The 15581-nt window shown below is 42.5% G+C and overlaps 1 protein-coding gene across 1 annotated transcript in view; it reads right to left on the bottom strand.

Moving 5' to 3' along the window:
• The window catches only part of pigq (phosphatidylinositol glycan anchor biosynthesis, class Q), a 38358-nt gene extending 36263 nt beyond the window's left edge, over window positions 1-2095 (bottom strand). The window contains exon 1 of the mRNA XM_052021364.1: window positions 1621-2095. The gene's annotated coding sequence lies outside the window, so the exon portion shown is untranslated. The remainder of the gene's footprint in view (window positions 1-1620) is intronic.
• Between the last annotated feature and the right edge of the window lie 13486 nt (window positions 2096-15581).

Genomic DNA, 15581 nt, shown 5'->3' with positions numbered 1-15581 from the left:
ATTTGTTCCTGACTGCTACCCAATGATTTATGATGCTTGTGTATGTATGGCAAAAATAAACTTTGGCTGTGATACCATGCCACCCAGCCAATGCCTTACAACTGCACTCCTAAATTCATCCCAGATGGGAAAGATTCTTCCCTGAAGACTTTCTCATTCCTTTACTAAATTATCTTCCCTAGCCTGTATCCTCCTTACAAAAGGAAGTTCAAAGAAATTTGAAAACCAATACCTCTACTTTGTCAGAAGGCTATGGAAATTCAGCATGTTCCCATTGACCTTCACCAATTTTTACAGATGCACCAAAGCAAGCATCGATGCATAATACCTTGGTATGGCAACTGCTCTGCCCAAGACTGCAAGGAATTGCAGAGAGTTCTGAATGCATCCCAGTCCAGCATGCAAATCAGTCTCTCCTCCATTGACTCCGTCTACACTTCTCGCTGCCTCGTGAAAGCAACCAATATAATCAAGGACATCCCCCCACATCTCCGTCGGCCATTCTCTCTTCTCCTCTCTCCTGCCAGGCAGAAGATACAAAAGGATTGAAAACTCATAACACCAGACTCGACAGCTTTTATCCCACTGTTATCAGACTCTTAAACAGACCTCTCATACACTAAAGATCCACTTTAGTAGCACATCTACTAGAGTAGTGGGTGACTGGAATACACTGCCGGGGTGGTGGTGAAGGCAGATATGATAGTGGTGTTTAATAGGCTCTTAGGTAAGCACGTGAATATGCAGGGATGGAAGTATATGGACCATGTGCAGGAAGAAGGGATTAGTTTAATTAGGCATTGTTACTTTAATTAATTCGGTACAACGTTGTGGGCCAAAGGTCCTTTTCCTGTGCTGTGCTGTTCTTTGTTCTATATCTTCTTTCCCTTAACCTCTGACAGATTCACTTTGAGAAAACTTTCCAACTAACTAGTCATCTTTTACGTCTCTCTGGTCACTGTTTTCCTGCTGCAGCAGGTTTACCTTGGTCATATTCTTGCTCTGTTTGAGGTTCTGCTTTACTTGGCTAGGATGAATGAGCAGTGAATGATTGCAAGGAAAGGTGATGCCATTGTCAATTTCCAGGAATACACAGATCACATCCCATTCCTGGAAATTGACATGGCATCAATTAGCACCAGCATTGAGTATGCTGCAGAGAGTAATGGACTCAGCCCAATAACTCACAGGCACATCCCTCCCCACCATCAAAAGTATTTACATGAGGCACTGCTGCAAGAAGGTATCATCTACCATCAAAGATCCCCACCGTCCGGGCCAGGCCATCTTCTCGCAGCTACCATCGGGCAGGAGGTACCAAAGCCTTAAGTCCCACACCACCAGGTTCAAGAACAACTACTTCCCTTCAACCATTCAGTTCTTGAACCAACTGACACAACGTTAATCACTACTTGAGTATAGCAACACTAGGTCCACTTTGTACTACCACAGACTTTTTTTTCTGCTGATTGTGTTTTTTCTCGTATAATTTATGTTTTTCTTGTGAATGTTGTGTCTCTGATGCTGTGTGCCTGTGATGCTGCTGCTGCAAGTAAGTTTTTCACTGCACCTGTGCATACATGTACTTGCGCATATGACAATAAACCTGACTTAACTCACAAGATCACTGCACAACAGCCACATTGCCTCCCTCCTCCGTCCGCACCGGTTCCAACTGCAACTCAAGCAGCCCGGCCCTGTCAGACTGGGGCAGCAGCACCCGCTGCCTTTGAAGGTCGAGTGAACCCGCTGTGTCCTCTCCGCCCTTGTGGCGGGAGGCCGGTTGTTATGGAAACGGAGCGGCCCAGGCCGGATGCTGCGAGAGGCGCCGAGACATGAAGCCTGCCGTCGAACTGATGGCCGGCGATGGGGTGCGAGTACCACCTGATGTGGGAGCTGCAGCCGGTCGGCCCAAGCCGCCGGGACAACGTCGTCAGAGAAGCCGCCAGCAAGCGGTGCAACCCGAAACCAGCCCGACTGCACACCAGTCCCCAACTTTGGGGGCCGGGTCACGTCGCGCATGCGCTCTCCATTGAGCGCGGAGGACTAGAGAGTTGCAGAAACTTTCACCCAGAGGTCGTTCCGCAGCAGCACTGAACTCCGTAGTCACTGTGGCAGTGTAAGGCTCAGCAAGCTCCCAGGAACAACAAGGTGATGATTCATGTTTCCATACAACGTAGAAGGAGGCTACAGAGACACAAGAGATTCTGCAGATGCTGGAATCTGAGGAACTCAGCAGGTCAGGCAGCAGCTATGGAGGGAAATAAACAGTCGACGTTTCAGGTCGTGATGAAGGGTCTTGACCCGAAACATCGACTGTTATCTTCCCTCCATAGATGCTGCCTGACCTGCTGAGTTCTTCCAGCATTCTGAGATAGGAGGCGGCCAGTGGGCCCATTCAGTCGAAATCAGCCCAGAGGGCAATTCTTCTGTAACCTATTCGCCCCACATTCCCGTCAACTCGTAAAATACAAGGGACAATTTACAGTGGCAATAACCCTTCCCAGCCTACATGTCCCTGGGATGTGGGAGGAAACCAGAGCACCTGGGGGAAAGCCACGCAGTCAGAGAGAGAACGTGCAAACTCCATGCAGACAGCACCCAAGGTCAGAATTAAACCTGGGTTGCTAGCATTGAGAGGCAGCAGTTGTACTAGCTACACCACTGGTGCCCCATCAGTTTTCTTGGATATATGGGTGCTTCTGGATTTAGCTTACCCTGAATCAGCTGAAATAAAATTAAGGAAAGATTCTCCCCATTAGTTTTATAACGGTTTATTCAATTAAAAAGGCACCTTGACAAAGTTATCTGTAAAACTAATATTTATGCTTCACCAGTATTCAAATATACTTATACCTTTATATATTAAACTCATCTACCCCAGCACTTGGTCCATATCCTCCCATGCTTTGGCAATTCAGGTGCTCATCCAAGTGCTTCTTTAATGCCGTGAGAGTACCTGTCTGTACCATCTTCTCAAGTAATGTACTCCAAATTGCAAACATCCTCTGTGTGAACAAAATCTTAATCAGATCCTCTCTAAATCTCTTCCTCCTCACCGTAAATTTATATTTTGTCTTAGATGCCTCTGCATGGGGATAAATTTCTTACTATCTACCCAGATCAAGCCTCTCATAAATTTTATGTACTTGTAACAGGTCCCCTCTTGGCCTCCAACACTCCAAGGAAAACAAACTCAGCCAACCCAGTTTTTCATAACTGAAACTCTCTATTCCAGGCAACTTCTTGGTGAATCTCCTCTGCACCCTCTCTAGTGCAATCTTGTCCTTCCTATAGTGTGATGACCAGAACTGCAGATAATATTCTAGCGGTGGCCTAACCAACATTTTATAAATTTGTACCAAGACCTCCCTGCTGTTACACTCTATGCTCAGGAATGGAGCAAACATCCTGTATGCCCTCTTCCTCACCCTATCAATCTGTGCTGCCAATCCCAAGGTCTTGCAGACCAAAGTCCATTTGTTTCTCAATTCCCTAGGGTCCTACCATTCATGATGTATGTTCTAACCTTATTTAGACCCCAAAATGGATCACCATACACATATCAGAATTATATTCCATCTGTCATTGCCCTGCCCAGCCAATCAATGTCATTCTGTAACCCAAGACTCCCCTCCTCACTGTCAATAACACCACCAATAAAAATTGTCATCTGCAAACTTCCTAATCATACCCCTTACATTCACATTTAAGTTGTTATTGTATATAGCAAAGTGGTACACCACTCATCACAGGCTTTCAATCACGAAAGCAACCCTTCACAATTACCCTCTTTCTCTTATTACCAGACCAATTTTGGATCCAATTTGTTATGTTAGCTTGGATCCCATGGTTTCTAACTTCTCTAACCTTTTGACTAGCCTTCCATGTGGGACCTCATCAAACACCTTGCTGAAGTGCATGTAAACCACATCAAATGTACTGTAGTTACTCTTAAAAAAACTCAATTAAATTAGACAAGATCTATTATTCTATTCCTTACCAATTTCTGCCTTTCCAAGTGTAGATTAATCCTATTCCTCAGAATTTTTTCCAATAATTTCCCAACCATTAACATTAGACTAACTGGCCTATAGTTACCTGGCTTGTCTCCATTGCCCTTACTGAATAAAGGTACCACATTTGTTGTCATATATGTTACTCATTTGAATTAACAGGAGCAGTCACCATATAGCTCTAAAATAAAAACAAAAGATGCTGGAAACATTCAGCAAGTCAGGTAGCATTTATGGAATGAGAAACAGAGTTAACTTTTCAGGTTGAAGATATTTCATCAGAACTGTCTCATTGTGTGTCTCTCAGCTGTAGCATGGAGCAGAAATCAGAAATACTAAGCATACTATTCTAAAGCAGAGATTCATCTTCCCACACAACTACTGTTCTCTGTATTCCTGATTGATTAATCTTGTTATGGGGTAAAAAGTTTAGAGCTAGGCACTAAAAACATCTGAGTGTATTGGCTGCCCGTTGGCCTCCCATGCGTTAGAATCCATGTAGTAAATGGAACTGGAATGAGTGCAGGAGAGCACAACAAACGGCTGATGTCTGAATTGGTGTTAGGTACAAATCAAAGGCAAGTTTTGTTTCAAATACATTTTCTGACCAGGCCGCAAGTTCTACTATGTACATGCAAAAGCCTAAAGCAGTCTGTGCGTGCACATATTTGAGAAAGAGAGAGCACAGAATGACCCAAAAGTTCATCCAAAGCCTGTGCAGAGTGATACTTTTCAAAAGCTACCAGACATGCCTGGTTGAATATGAAGAATTCCAAGTAAACCAGGGGCCTAAACACCCTTGACCATTGCTATACAACCATCAAAGCTGCCTACCGAACCACCCCCTGCCCACACTTTGGTAAATCAGACCACTAGGATGTGCTCCTTCTCCCCGCATACAAACAGAAGCTGAAACGGGAGGATCCAGTACAGAAAGTTGTGCAGTACTGGTCTGAGGAAATAGATGAGCTTCTACATGACTGCTTTGAGTCAATAGACTGGTCCATGTTCAAAGACTCAGCTGCCAGCCTTGATGTCACCACCATCACAGACTTTATTAGCAAGTGTGTTGAGGACTGTGTACCAAAGAGGACAATCTGGGTGTTCCCAAACCAGAAACCATGGATGAACTGGGAGATCCACTCCCTACTGAAGTCTGGGACTTCGGTCAAATCAGTACTGAAGTCAAATCAGGTGACCCTGACCTATACAAGAAACTGAGATACGTAAAGCTATCAGAGATGCCAAGAGACAATACCAACCCAAAATCGAGTCCTAGACCAGCCGTCAGTCGTGGCAAGGAAAGACACCAATATTAGACTATTGTTTATTGACTACAGCTCTGCCTTCAATACTATAATTCCAAGCAAACATCACCAAACTCCGAGACCTGGGACTCAACACCTTCCTTTGCAACTGGATCCTTAACTTCCTGACCAACAGATCAGTAAGGATAGGCAGCAACACCTCCAGCACAATTATTCTCAACACTGGTGCCCCACAAGGCTGCGTCCTCAGCCCCCTACTCTACTCCCTATGCACTCATGACCACATGACCAGATTCTGCTCTAACTTCATCTACAAATTTGCAGATGACACCACCGTAGTGGGCCATATCTCAAATAATGATGAGTTGGAGTACAGGAAGGAGATAGAGAGCTTAGTAACATGGTGCCATGTCAACAACCTTTCCCTCAATGTCATCAAAACTAAAGAGCTGGTCATTAACTTCAGGAAGGGGGGGAAGTACACATGATCCTGTCTACATCAACAGTGCCGAGGTCAAAAGGGTTAAGAGCTTCAAATTCCTAGGAGTAAACATCACCAATAGCCTGTCCTGGTCCAACAATGTAGTTGCCATGGCCAAGAAAACTCACCAGTGTCTCTACTTCCTCAGGAGGCTAAAGAAATTTGGCATGTCTCCTTTGACACTCACCAATTTTTTTCAATGCACCATAGAAAACATCCCATCTGGATGCATCACGGCTTAGTATGGCGTCTGCTCTGCCCACGACCACAAGAAACTGCAGAGAGTTGTGGACACATCTCAAAACGTCACAGAAACCAGCCTCCCATCTGTGGACTCTGTCTATACTTCTCGCTGCCTCAGTAAAGCAGCCAGCATAATCAAAGACCCCACCTACCCCGGACATTCTCCCTTCTCCCCTTTCCCATTGGGCAAAAGTTACAAAAGCCTGAAAGCACGAACAACCAGGCTCAAGGACAGCTTCTATCCCACTGTTATGACTATTGAATGGTTCCCTAGTATGATAAGATGGACTCTTGATCTCACAATCTATCTCGTTATGACCTTGCACCTTATTTTCTACCTGCACTGTAGCTGTTACACCTTATTCTGCATTCTGTTATTGTTTTACCTTGTACTACCTCAATGCACTGTGTAATGAATTGATCTGTATGAACGGTATGCAAGTCAAGTTTTTCACTGTACCTCGGTACAAGTGACAATAATAAACCAATTCCAATCTGTTCAGTGATATTGACTAGGACGCTGGGGATAACTCCCTTGCTTTTCTTCAATATCTGTATGTAATTCATTACGCTGCTAGGTTTAGGTTGTTTTTGGTTAGGCAAACTTCATGCCCAAGATAATTTGTTGTTTCAAGCCTAAATTAATTTTCAACATCCAGTGCATAAGTAGATATCTGAACTGCATTTGTCGTAAATACATTGGACCAAAATGTACAGGGAAATTTAATGAATAAATGTGTAAATTGTCCGTCAGTAAATGATGTAAAAGAGATGATTTGAACTATTCACTATTGGATTTATGAAGGTATTAACATCCCCATGAATATCAAGAAGTAGCCTTTCAATTACTAATTAGGTACTACAGAAAGGCATGTAATATCACAGGAACCCTCTTAATAATAAAATTGGAATGTAATACAACATCTCTGGTCCAAAAAATTGCCAGGTTTCATCCTTGCGGATAGTAAATAGTTCTTCAAGCCTTTTAAAAGTTAAAATTTCACATTTTGCTAATTTTTCCTTACTCTCTTTTTTTCCTCTCCCAATCCAATTTTTCTTCCCCTCTCTTTCTGTACTTGGTTTTAATCTGAATTCTCCCTATTTCCATCTCCATCATTGTTCTGTTTTTTTTTCATTTTCTATTCTCATTTGCTGAGAAAATGGATTGTTTTTATTGTACATCAATGTCCCTGGTACACAGTTGCCCCTGCTCTAAGTTCAGATAAAAGCACTTTGCAGTGCAAGAATTTCCTGATCAGAGTTCTAAAGGGGAAAGTCTAATGAATGGAGTGAAATGATCCAATTCAGTCAAATCTTGACCATTATGAAATCAGAAAACTAAGTATTTGAGAGTCCATCTAAAATGGATTTACACTCTAGGGAAAGCTCATCAACCTAATCCCAGTTAGTTTAAACCTTTGACTGTAACACGATTTTATTTTTCTGTGCTAACAATGGTCCAGTGTATCAAGACAAGTGCTACTGTTGAAATGTTCATCTTCAGAAAGCAATATGCTAGAAAATTATGCTGCACTCTTAATTATACTAACTTAAAATGTAAGAAAACATTGTATTACTAGAGTGAGAGTTAATTTAGCAGTTGGTTTGGGCTCATCATAAATTATCATTGATTGTCCACTATAGTTTAATGAAGGAGGGTGTGAGAAAGACTTCAAATGCAGCACTGATCCTGTTACATTGCAAAAATATCTGAGTACAAATGGAGGCAAGTTTAAGATTTTATATTAAAGAACATTCCTACTGTACAAATACTTGTTTTGGATGCATTAACTAAATACTATGATATAAAGAAATTGGAATGTACAATTACCTTTAGCGAATGAAAGAAGCTGAGTCTGAAAATACATTCGATTTATCAAGCACACAATGTCTGGTCAGGAGATTGTGTCTGTATCTGTTTTTAATACAAGGTTTAGGGTTGACTGTAGATAGGAAGGGTGTTACTTTGTGTGTGGAATAGCAAATGATAATACAATATGAGATAACGTTGTACTGCCAAGCTCAGGGTCTTTCCAAACTCTGCATATAATAATTTAAATTCTTTTGTATCTTATGAATTCAGACTCTGCTTTCTGTGTAATTTCACTAGCTTGGATGAAAACATTTGCAGATTTCTGAGTTTTGAGCTGGTTATTTGGTGCAGCAGTTAATATGGATGTTCTTTCACTCTGGGTGTGGACAATAAAAAGCTCAAACTGATGATATTGGTTTACAGCACCACCCATGTACATAGACACTCAGTGTTAGCATGATGATTTTGTTTTAGTCAAAGCCCATGTTACTTCAATGTAGATGTACTGATGAAAATGTAGCTGGAAATTAGGAATAATGTCCGTGCTCAAGTGATATTCAACCTGTTCGAAATGCCAAATAATTTTTCCTGTTATGGAATCACATTATGTTTAAGGTCTGAAAATAACTCACATGCAACAGGTTCTCTTCGAAATTAATGAAAATTAAAGAAATTTTGCTGCCCTATTGAAATTAGAATTAGATTATGTCCATTTATATTTGTAAATAAATACTGCCACCTAATGGAACATTCATCATATTGTAATGCATTGGCCAGAAATTCTTCCCCAAAGTATAAAGCCTGTTGCTACTATAGAAAATAGTGTGTTTGATGCTACTAATTGGGTATGAAATGCTTTTGAAGTGAAGGCTCTCTTACTATGTGGGTGAACATGACAGCCAGTTTATACACATCAAGGTCCTATAAACAATGGAATAAATGACCAGTCAATCTACCTTTGCTGGGTTGGTTGAAAGACACATGTTGATCAGGTTTATGTTTTTACCCTTCCCTCTTCCTTTCCTGAGAGAGTAACCACCCTCTGGGGCTGCAGGTCCATGGGTAACCTTTCCAAAATCTGCCTCCCATTCTACTCCTTACTCTATTTGCAATATTTCAAGGTTAAAACTAAGCTACAAAGAGTTTTCAGATATTACAATCTGCTTTTTAAAAGACCAGATCTGCAATTCCAGCATTCCAGTTTTGTTCCAGCTTCTGTGTTTCATGTTGTCAATAATTTTCTCCCTCGCTTTTCTTTAAAGTGTTAGCTGCCTCCTGGCATACAGTTCAAGGTGATTTTTCCCTTCCAGTAACTTGTCAGGTGATTATTGTTCATGAATGAACATGTATTCAAACAAATTGAGTGCGAAGGTAGCACAGACCAGCCTAATTTATGATGGCCACTTACACTTCCAATAAGAGAGTGGTTAGACTTAAAATGTTGATAGATATTCCACTACTAGGTTGCTTTGATAACAATTGTAGGACAGTTCCTATTGCCTTAAAACGACAGTAAAATGGCAGGCAAGGATATAATATGGAAACTTCTTGGTCTCTATGCCTTGCATCCACTACCTTAATCAATTAAAGTATCACATATTCATAGAATCATAGAATAGTACAGCACAATACAGGCCCTTCGGCCCACAATGTTGTGCCGACCTTTAAACCTCGCCTAAGACTATCTAACCCCTTCCTCCCATATATCCCTCTATTTTAAATTCCTCCATATGCTTATCTAGCAATCTCTTGAATTTGACCAATGTACCTACTTCCACCACCGCCCAGGCAGCGCATTCCATGCCCCAACCACTCTCTGGGTAAAAAACCTCCCTCTGATATCTCCCTTGAACTTCCCACCCATTACTTTAAAGCCATGCCCTCTTGTATTGAGCATTGGTGCCCTGGGAAAGAGGCGTTGGCTGTCCACTCTATCTATTCCTCTTAATGTTTTGTATACCTCTATCATGTCTCCTCTCATCCTCCTTCTCTCCAAAGAGTAAAGTCCTAGCTCCCTTAGTCTCTCCTCATAATGCATACTCTCTAAACCAGGCAGCATCCTGGTAAATCTCCTCTGCGCCCTTTCCAACGCTTCCACATCCTTCCTATAATGAAGCAACCAGAACTGGACACAGTACTCTTAAGTGTGGTCTAACCAGAGTTTTATAGTGCTGCATCATTACCTCGTGGCTCTTAAACTAGATCCCATGACTTATGAATGCTAACATCCCATAAGCTTTCTTAACTACCCTATCCACCTGTGAGGCAACTTTCAGTGATCTGTGGATTTGAACCCCCAGATCCCTCTGCTCCTCCACTCTACCCAGAATCCTGCCATTAACTTTGCACTCCACCTTGGAGTTTATCCTTCCAAATTGTACCACTTTACTCTTCTCTGGATTGAATTCCATCTGCCACTTCTCAGCCCAGCTCTGCATCCTATCAATGTCCCTCTGCAATCTTCGACAGTCCTCCACACTATCCATAACACCACCAACCTTTGTGTCATCTGCAAACTTGCCAACCCACTCTTCTACCCCCTCATCCAAGTCATTAATAAAAATCACGAAAAGTGGAGGTCCCAGAACCGATCCTTGTGGGACACCGCTAGTCACAGCCCTCCAGTCTGAATGCACTCCCTCCACCACAACCCTCTGCTTTCTACAGGCAAGCCAACTTTGAATCCACACGGCCAAGCCTCCCTGGATGCCATGCCCTCTAAAGAAGCCTACCATGTGGAACCTTGTCAAATGCCTTACTAAAATCCATGTAGACCACATCTACTGCACTACCCTCATCAATCTTCCTGGTCACCTCCTCAAAGAACCCTATTAGGCTTGTGAGACATGATCTGCCCTTCACAAAGCCATGCTGGCTGTCCCTGATCAGACCATGATTCTATAAATGCCCATAGATCCTATCTCTAAGAATCCTTTCCAACAGCTTGCCCACCACAGACGTAAGGATCACTGGTCTATAATTCCCTGGACTATCCCTACTTCCTTTTTTGAATAAGGGGACAACATTTGCCACCCTCCAATCCTCCAGTACCATTCCCGTGGACAACGAGGACTCAAAGATCCTAGCAAACGGTTCAGCAATCTCCTCCCTCGCCTCGCGGAGCAGCCTGGGGAATATTCTGTCAGGTCCCGGGGACTTATCTGTCCTAATATTTTCTAACAGCTCCAACACATCCTCTCTCTTGATATCTACATGCTCCAGAACATTAAACCTTACCAACACTGTCCTCAGCATCATCACGTCCCCTCTCCTTGGTGAATACTGAAGAGAAGTATTCATTGAGGACCTCACCCACTTCCATAGCTTCCAGGCACATCTTCCCACCTTTGTCTCTAATCGGTCCTACCTTTACTCTCATCATCCTTCTGCTCTTCACATGTGGAAAAAGCTTTGGGATTTTCCTTAACCCTACTCGCCAAGGCCTTTTCATGTCCCCTCATTGCTTTCCGCAGTCCCTTCTTAAGTTCCTTCCTTGCTACCCTATATTCCTCAAGAGATCTATCTGATCCTTGCTTCCTAAACCTTATGTATGCTGCCTTCTTCTTCGTAACTAGTTGTTCCACCTCTCTTGTCACCCATGGTTCTTTCACCCTGCCATTCCTTCTCTGCTTCACCGGGACAAATTTATCCCTAACATCCTGCAAGAGATCCCTGAACAACTACCACATCTCCATAGTACATTTCCCTTCAAAAATGTCATCCCAATTTACACTCGCAAGTTCTAGCCTTACAGCCTCATAATTTGCCCTTCCCCAATTAAATATCTTCCTGTCCTCTTTGCTCCTATCCTTGTCCATGACAATGCTAAAGGTTAGGGAGCGGTGGTCACTGTCCCTCAAATGCTCACCCACTGAGAGATCTGCCACCTGACCCAGTTCATTACTTAATACTAGATCTATTATGGCATTCCCTCTAGTTGGCCTGTCAACATACTGTGACAGGAATCCGTCCTGAACACACTTAACAAACTCTGCCCCGTCTAAACCTTTGGTACGAAGCAGGTGCCAAACAATATTTGGGAAGTTGAAGTCTCCTATGATAACAACCCTGTTATTTTTGCACCTTTCCAAAATCTGCCTCCCAATCTGCTCCTCAGTATCCTTGCAGCTACCAGGGGGCCTATAGAATACTCTCAGTAGAGTAACTGCTCCTTTCTTGTTCCTAACTTCCACCCATACTGACTCTAGAGAGGATCCTTCTACATTATCCACCCTTTCTGCAGCTGTAGTAGTATCCCTGACTAGTAACACCACCCCTCCTCCTCTTCTTCCACCATCTCCCCCCCTCTTCTTCCACCATCCCCCCCCCCCATCCCTTTTAAAACACTGAAGTCCGGGAATATTCAATATCCATTCCTGCCCTGGTGACAGCCAAGTCTCTGCAAGAGCCACAATATCATACTTCCATGTATTTATCCAAGCTCTTAGTTCATCACCCTTATTCCTGATACTTCTTGCATTTAAGTAAATGCACTTTAGCCCATCCACCTTTCTACTTTTATACCCTATACTCTGATTCTCCTTCCTCAAAGCCTCTCTATATGTTAGATCTGACTTTACTCCATGCACTTCTTCCACTGACCTACCCCTCTGGTTCCCATCCCCCTCACAAACTAGTTTAAACCCTCCTGAACCACACTAGCAAACCTGCCTGCAAGGATATTGGTCCCCCTCGAGTTCAGGTGTAACCAATCCATTCTGTACAGGTCCCACCTTCCCCAGAAGAGATCCCAATGATCCAAAAATCTAAAACCTTTCCCCCTGCACCAACTCCTCAGCCACGCATTCATCTGCCATCTCCTCCTATTCTTACCTTCACTCTCATGTGGCACTGGCAGCAATCCTGAGATTGCTACCCTTGAGGTCCTGTTCTTCAGCCTTCTGCCTAGCTCCCTAAACTTGTTCTGCAGGACCTCATCCCTCTTTCTACCTATGTCATTGGTACCAACATGTACCATGACTTCTGGCTGCTTTCCCTCCCGCTCAAGAATGCTGTGGACCCGATCAGAGACATCCTGGACCCTAGCACCTGGAGGCAACATACCATCCTGGATTCTCGCTCACGTCCACAGAACCTCCTGTCTGTTCCCCTGACTATCGAGTCCCCTATCACTATTGCCCTCCTCTTCTCCTCCCTTCCCTTCTGAGCAGCAGGACCAGTCCCAGTGCCAGAGACCTGGTTACTGCTGCTTGATCTGTAGGTCATCCCCCTCAACAGCATCCAAAGTGTTATTGAGGGGAACAGCATCCGGGGGTCCTCTGCACTGTCTGCCTGTTCCCCTTCTCTTTCTCTCCCCTGACAGTCACCCATCTCTCTGCCTCCTGGACCCTCGAAGTACCTGCTGTAAGTGGGGTGACTGCCTCCCGATGCACAGCATCTACAGACCTCTCTCCCTCCCTGATGCTCCGCAGAGTTTGAAGCTGCGACTCCAGCTCATCAATTCTGAGCCAAAGTTCCTCCAGCCTCATGCACTTACTGCAGATGTGATCACTGTGCACCACAGCAGCGTCCACTAGCTCCCACATCATGCAGCTGCAGCACATCTGAACTATTTTTTTCCCTACCTAGCTGTAGTCTACTTAAAAGTTTATAATAATAACAGTAAACCTTAACTTTACTTACCAGCTACTCACCAGTGTTGTTGCAGATGGTCTCCGCCTCTTGATGCTGAAGAAAAGTGATCTCACCTCGCCCGTTACCGTCTAAGCCTGTTTAGCCAAAGCCCAATCACTCTGCTACCTCTCACTCCGCTGCCTGCTCCTACACATGAATCACATGAATCATTCATAAGCATTACTCAGATATTGATTATCATGAATCCCCTTTCCTAAAACTTCTTCATTGATGGAGCACACAATGAGATTGATCCTGTTCATGAAATATTAATAGCTAGTTCTTTTGATGTATGGTACTAATGCTGTGAAAAAATTGATAGTAATTGCAAAGTGTATTTTTATTATAATTGCTTTTTCATAGAATCATTGTGGTACAGAAGGAGCCCATTCAGTCATCATGTCTATTTTGGCTTTTTTAAAATATTCAGGATACAACAATGGCCATCCAGAAGTCTGTGTCTAGATCATCATACATTGAGAAGTAAATTAACTTGGCGATTTAACTAAATGAGCACAGAGAATTGGAAAATAGGGTGTATTTAAGGGCATTTCAAGATAGGTTGTTGGAAGTATTACAAGAATTATAATTTGCAATTAACTATTTGCAAAAGCATTATTCACGCAGAGAAAAGGTTTGATTTGTTGATCGCTAGATTAGCATTGATATTTAATTTCATGAAATTTAGTTTAAATGTTCAAATTTGTGTCTCTGATACGTGTATTTTAATCTAAGTTGGCTTTTAATATTGTCCTGAAAAGCAGATTTTAAATATTTTACTACGCATGTTTCTGCAAATTTCCAAAGCAGATTATTGTCTGTCCATCCTCTTCTCTTGCTGCTTTTATGAGAATGGCTAAGTGGTCCATTTTTTTGCCGAACCATAATATGGAGTTACTCTGTACCTGAAGACTTTTATACAGTTGTCTCCAGTGTCCACAACAAAAACATGGCCATTGCTCGAGCAAGCCAAAGTTGTAGGTTTCTTAAGGCCTTCAGACACAATACAGATGGGAGATCCATTCTTTGGAAAAAGCATTACATTTCGTTTCTGCTCATCCACTACCATGATGTTCCCTTCAGTATCGACACATACCCCAGCAGGATTACCAAATGGGTGACGATATTTTATGCTGAGTGAATACATGAATTTTAGGTTTCTTCCATACACCTTCACATCATCACATTCTTCACTCACCACTATTTTCTTTTCATATGTTGAACATATGTATCTGGGCCCTCTTAGGCCTGTGATGGTTTGTGCATTCAGTAGCCCAAAGGCATGATCAATGGCAAAAATATGAACTTTGCCCGCTGTATAATCAGCCACCAAGAGCTTTCCAGAAGGGTCTACTCCTATACCTTTGGGACAGTCAATTTTCCCAATATTTATCCATTCACCTTCTGAGAAATTTGAATGTGGATTGAAGATTTGAATAGCTCCACTGACCATATCAGTAACTGCCACCATTCCACTCTTAGTAAGAGTTACGTCTTCTGGTAGAAAAGGCCCTTTACTTTTTCCATGGTTCTGAATGCAGTACAATGATTTGAATACTTGACCAGACTGCTTTAATACATGGACCCATGGTGAGCTGACACTGACAATGTAAATGGTGCCATCCAGACAACAGTGGATACCACTCAAACCATTAGAATTGTCACCGTATGGGTTTGCGATTTTAAACAGGAGCTCATTTTGACGAAATTGAACAAGATTTCCGATATTGTCAAGTTCTTGACAGATCTGTGATGCTTCCTGTGATAGATGATTCAGGTGCTGCACAGTTACCATACCTAGTCCTCTGTGACAGTTTAGCAGTGGGCCTGTCTTTTGCAGAGCATTCCCCGACTTAACATGTAGGTTATGCATTGTCCGCAATAGCTTTTCTTTGAGTTTTGAGATTTCTAATGAGGAGTCCATTATCATTAATCTGTTTCATACCTGAAAAATAGAAAAGATTTGTCTTGAAGTATTTATTTTTAAAAACTTCCTAAGGAATAGACATATCAATCACATAAATTGTTCACATACCATACTAATCTAAAGCTGTATGTAACATTATTTAAACTTAATGTAACATTTATTAAAAATATTTTGCCCATATTAATACTTACTCAAAAGA

The sequence above is a fragment of the Pristis pectinata genome, chromosome 8 (genome assembly GCF_009764475.1).
Source record: "Pristis pectinata isolate sPriPec2 chromosome 8, sPriPec2.1.pri, whole genome shotgun sequence".
NCBI lineage: Eukaryota > Metazoa > Chordata > Chondrichthyes > Rhinopristiformes > Pristidae > Pristis > Pristis pectinata.
Note: the sequence above shows the minus strand (reverse complement) of the source record. Positions and strands in the feature narration are given on the sequence as shown.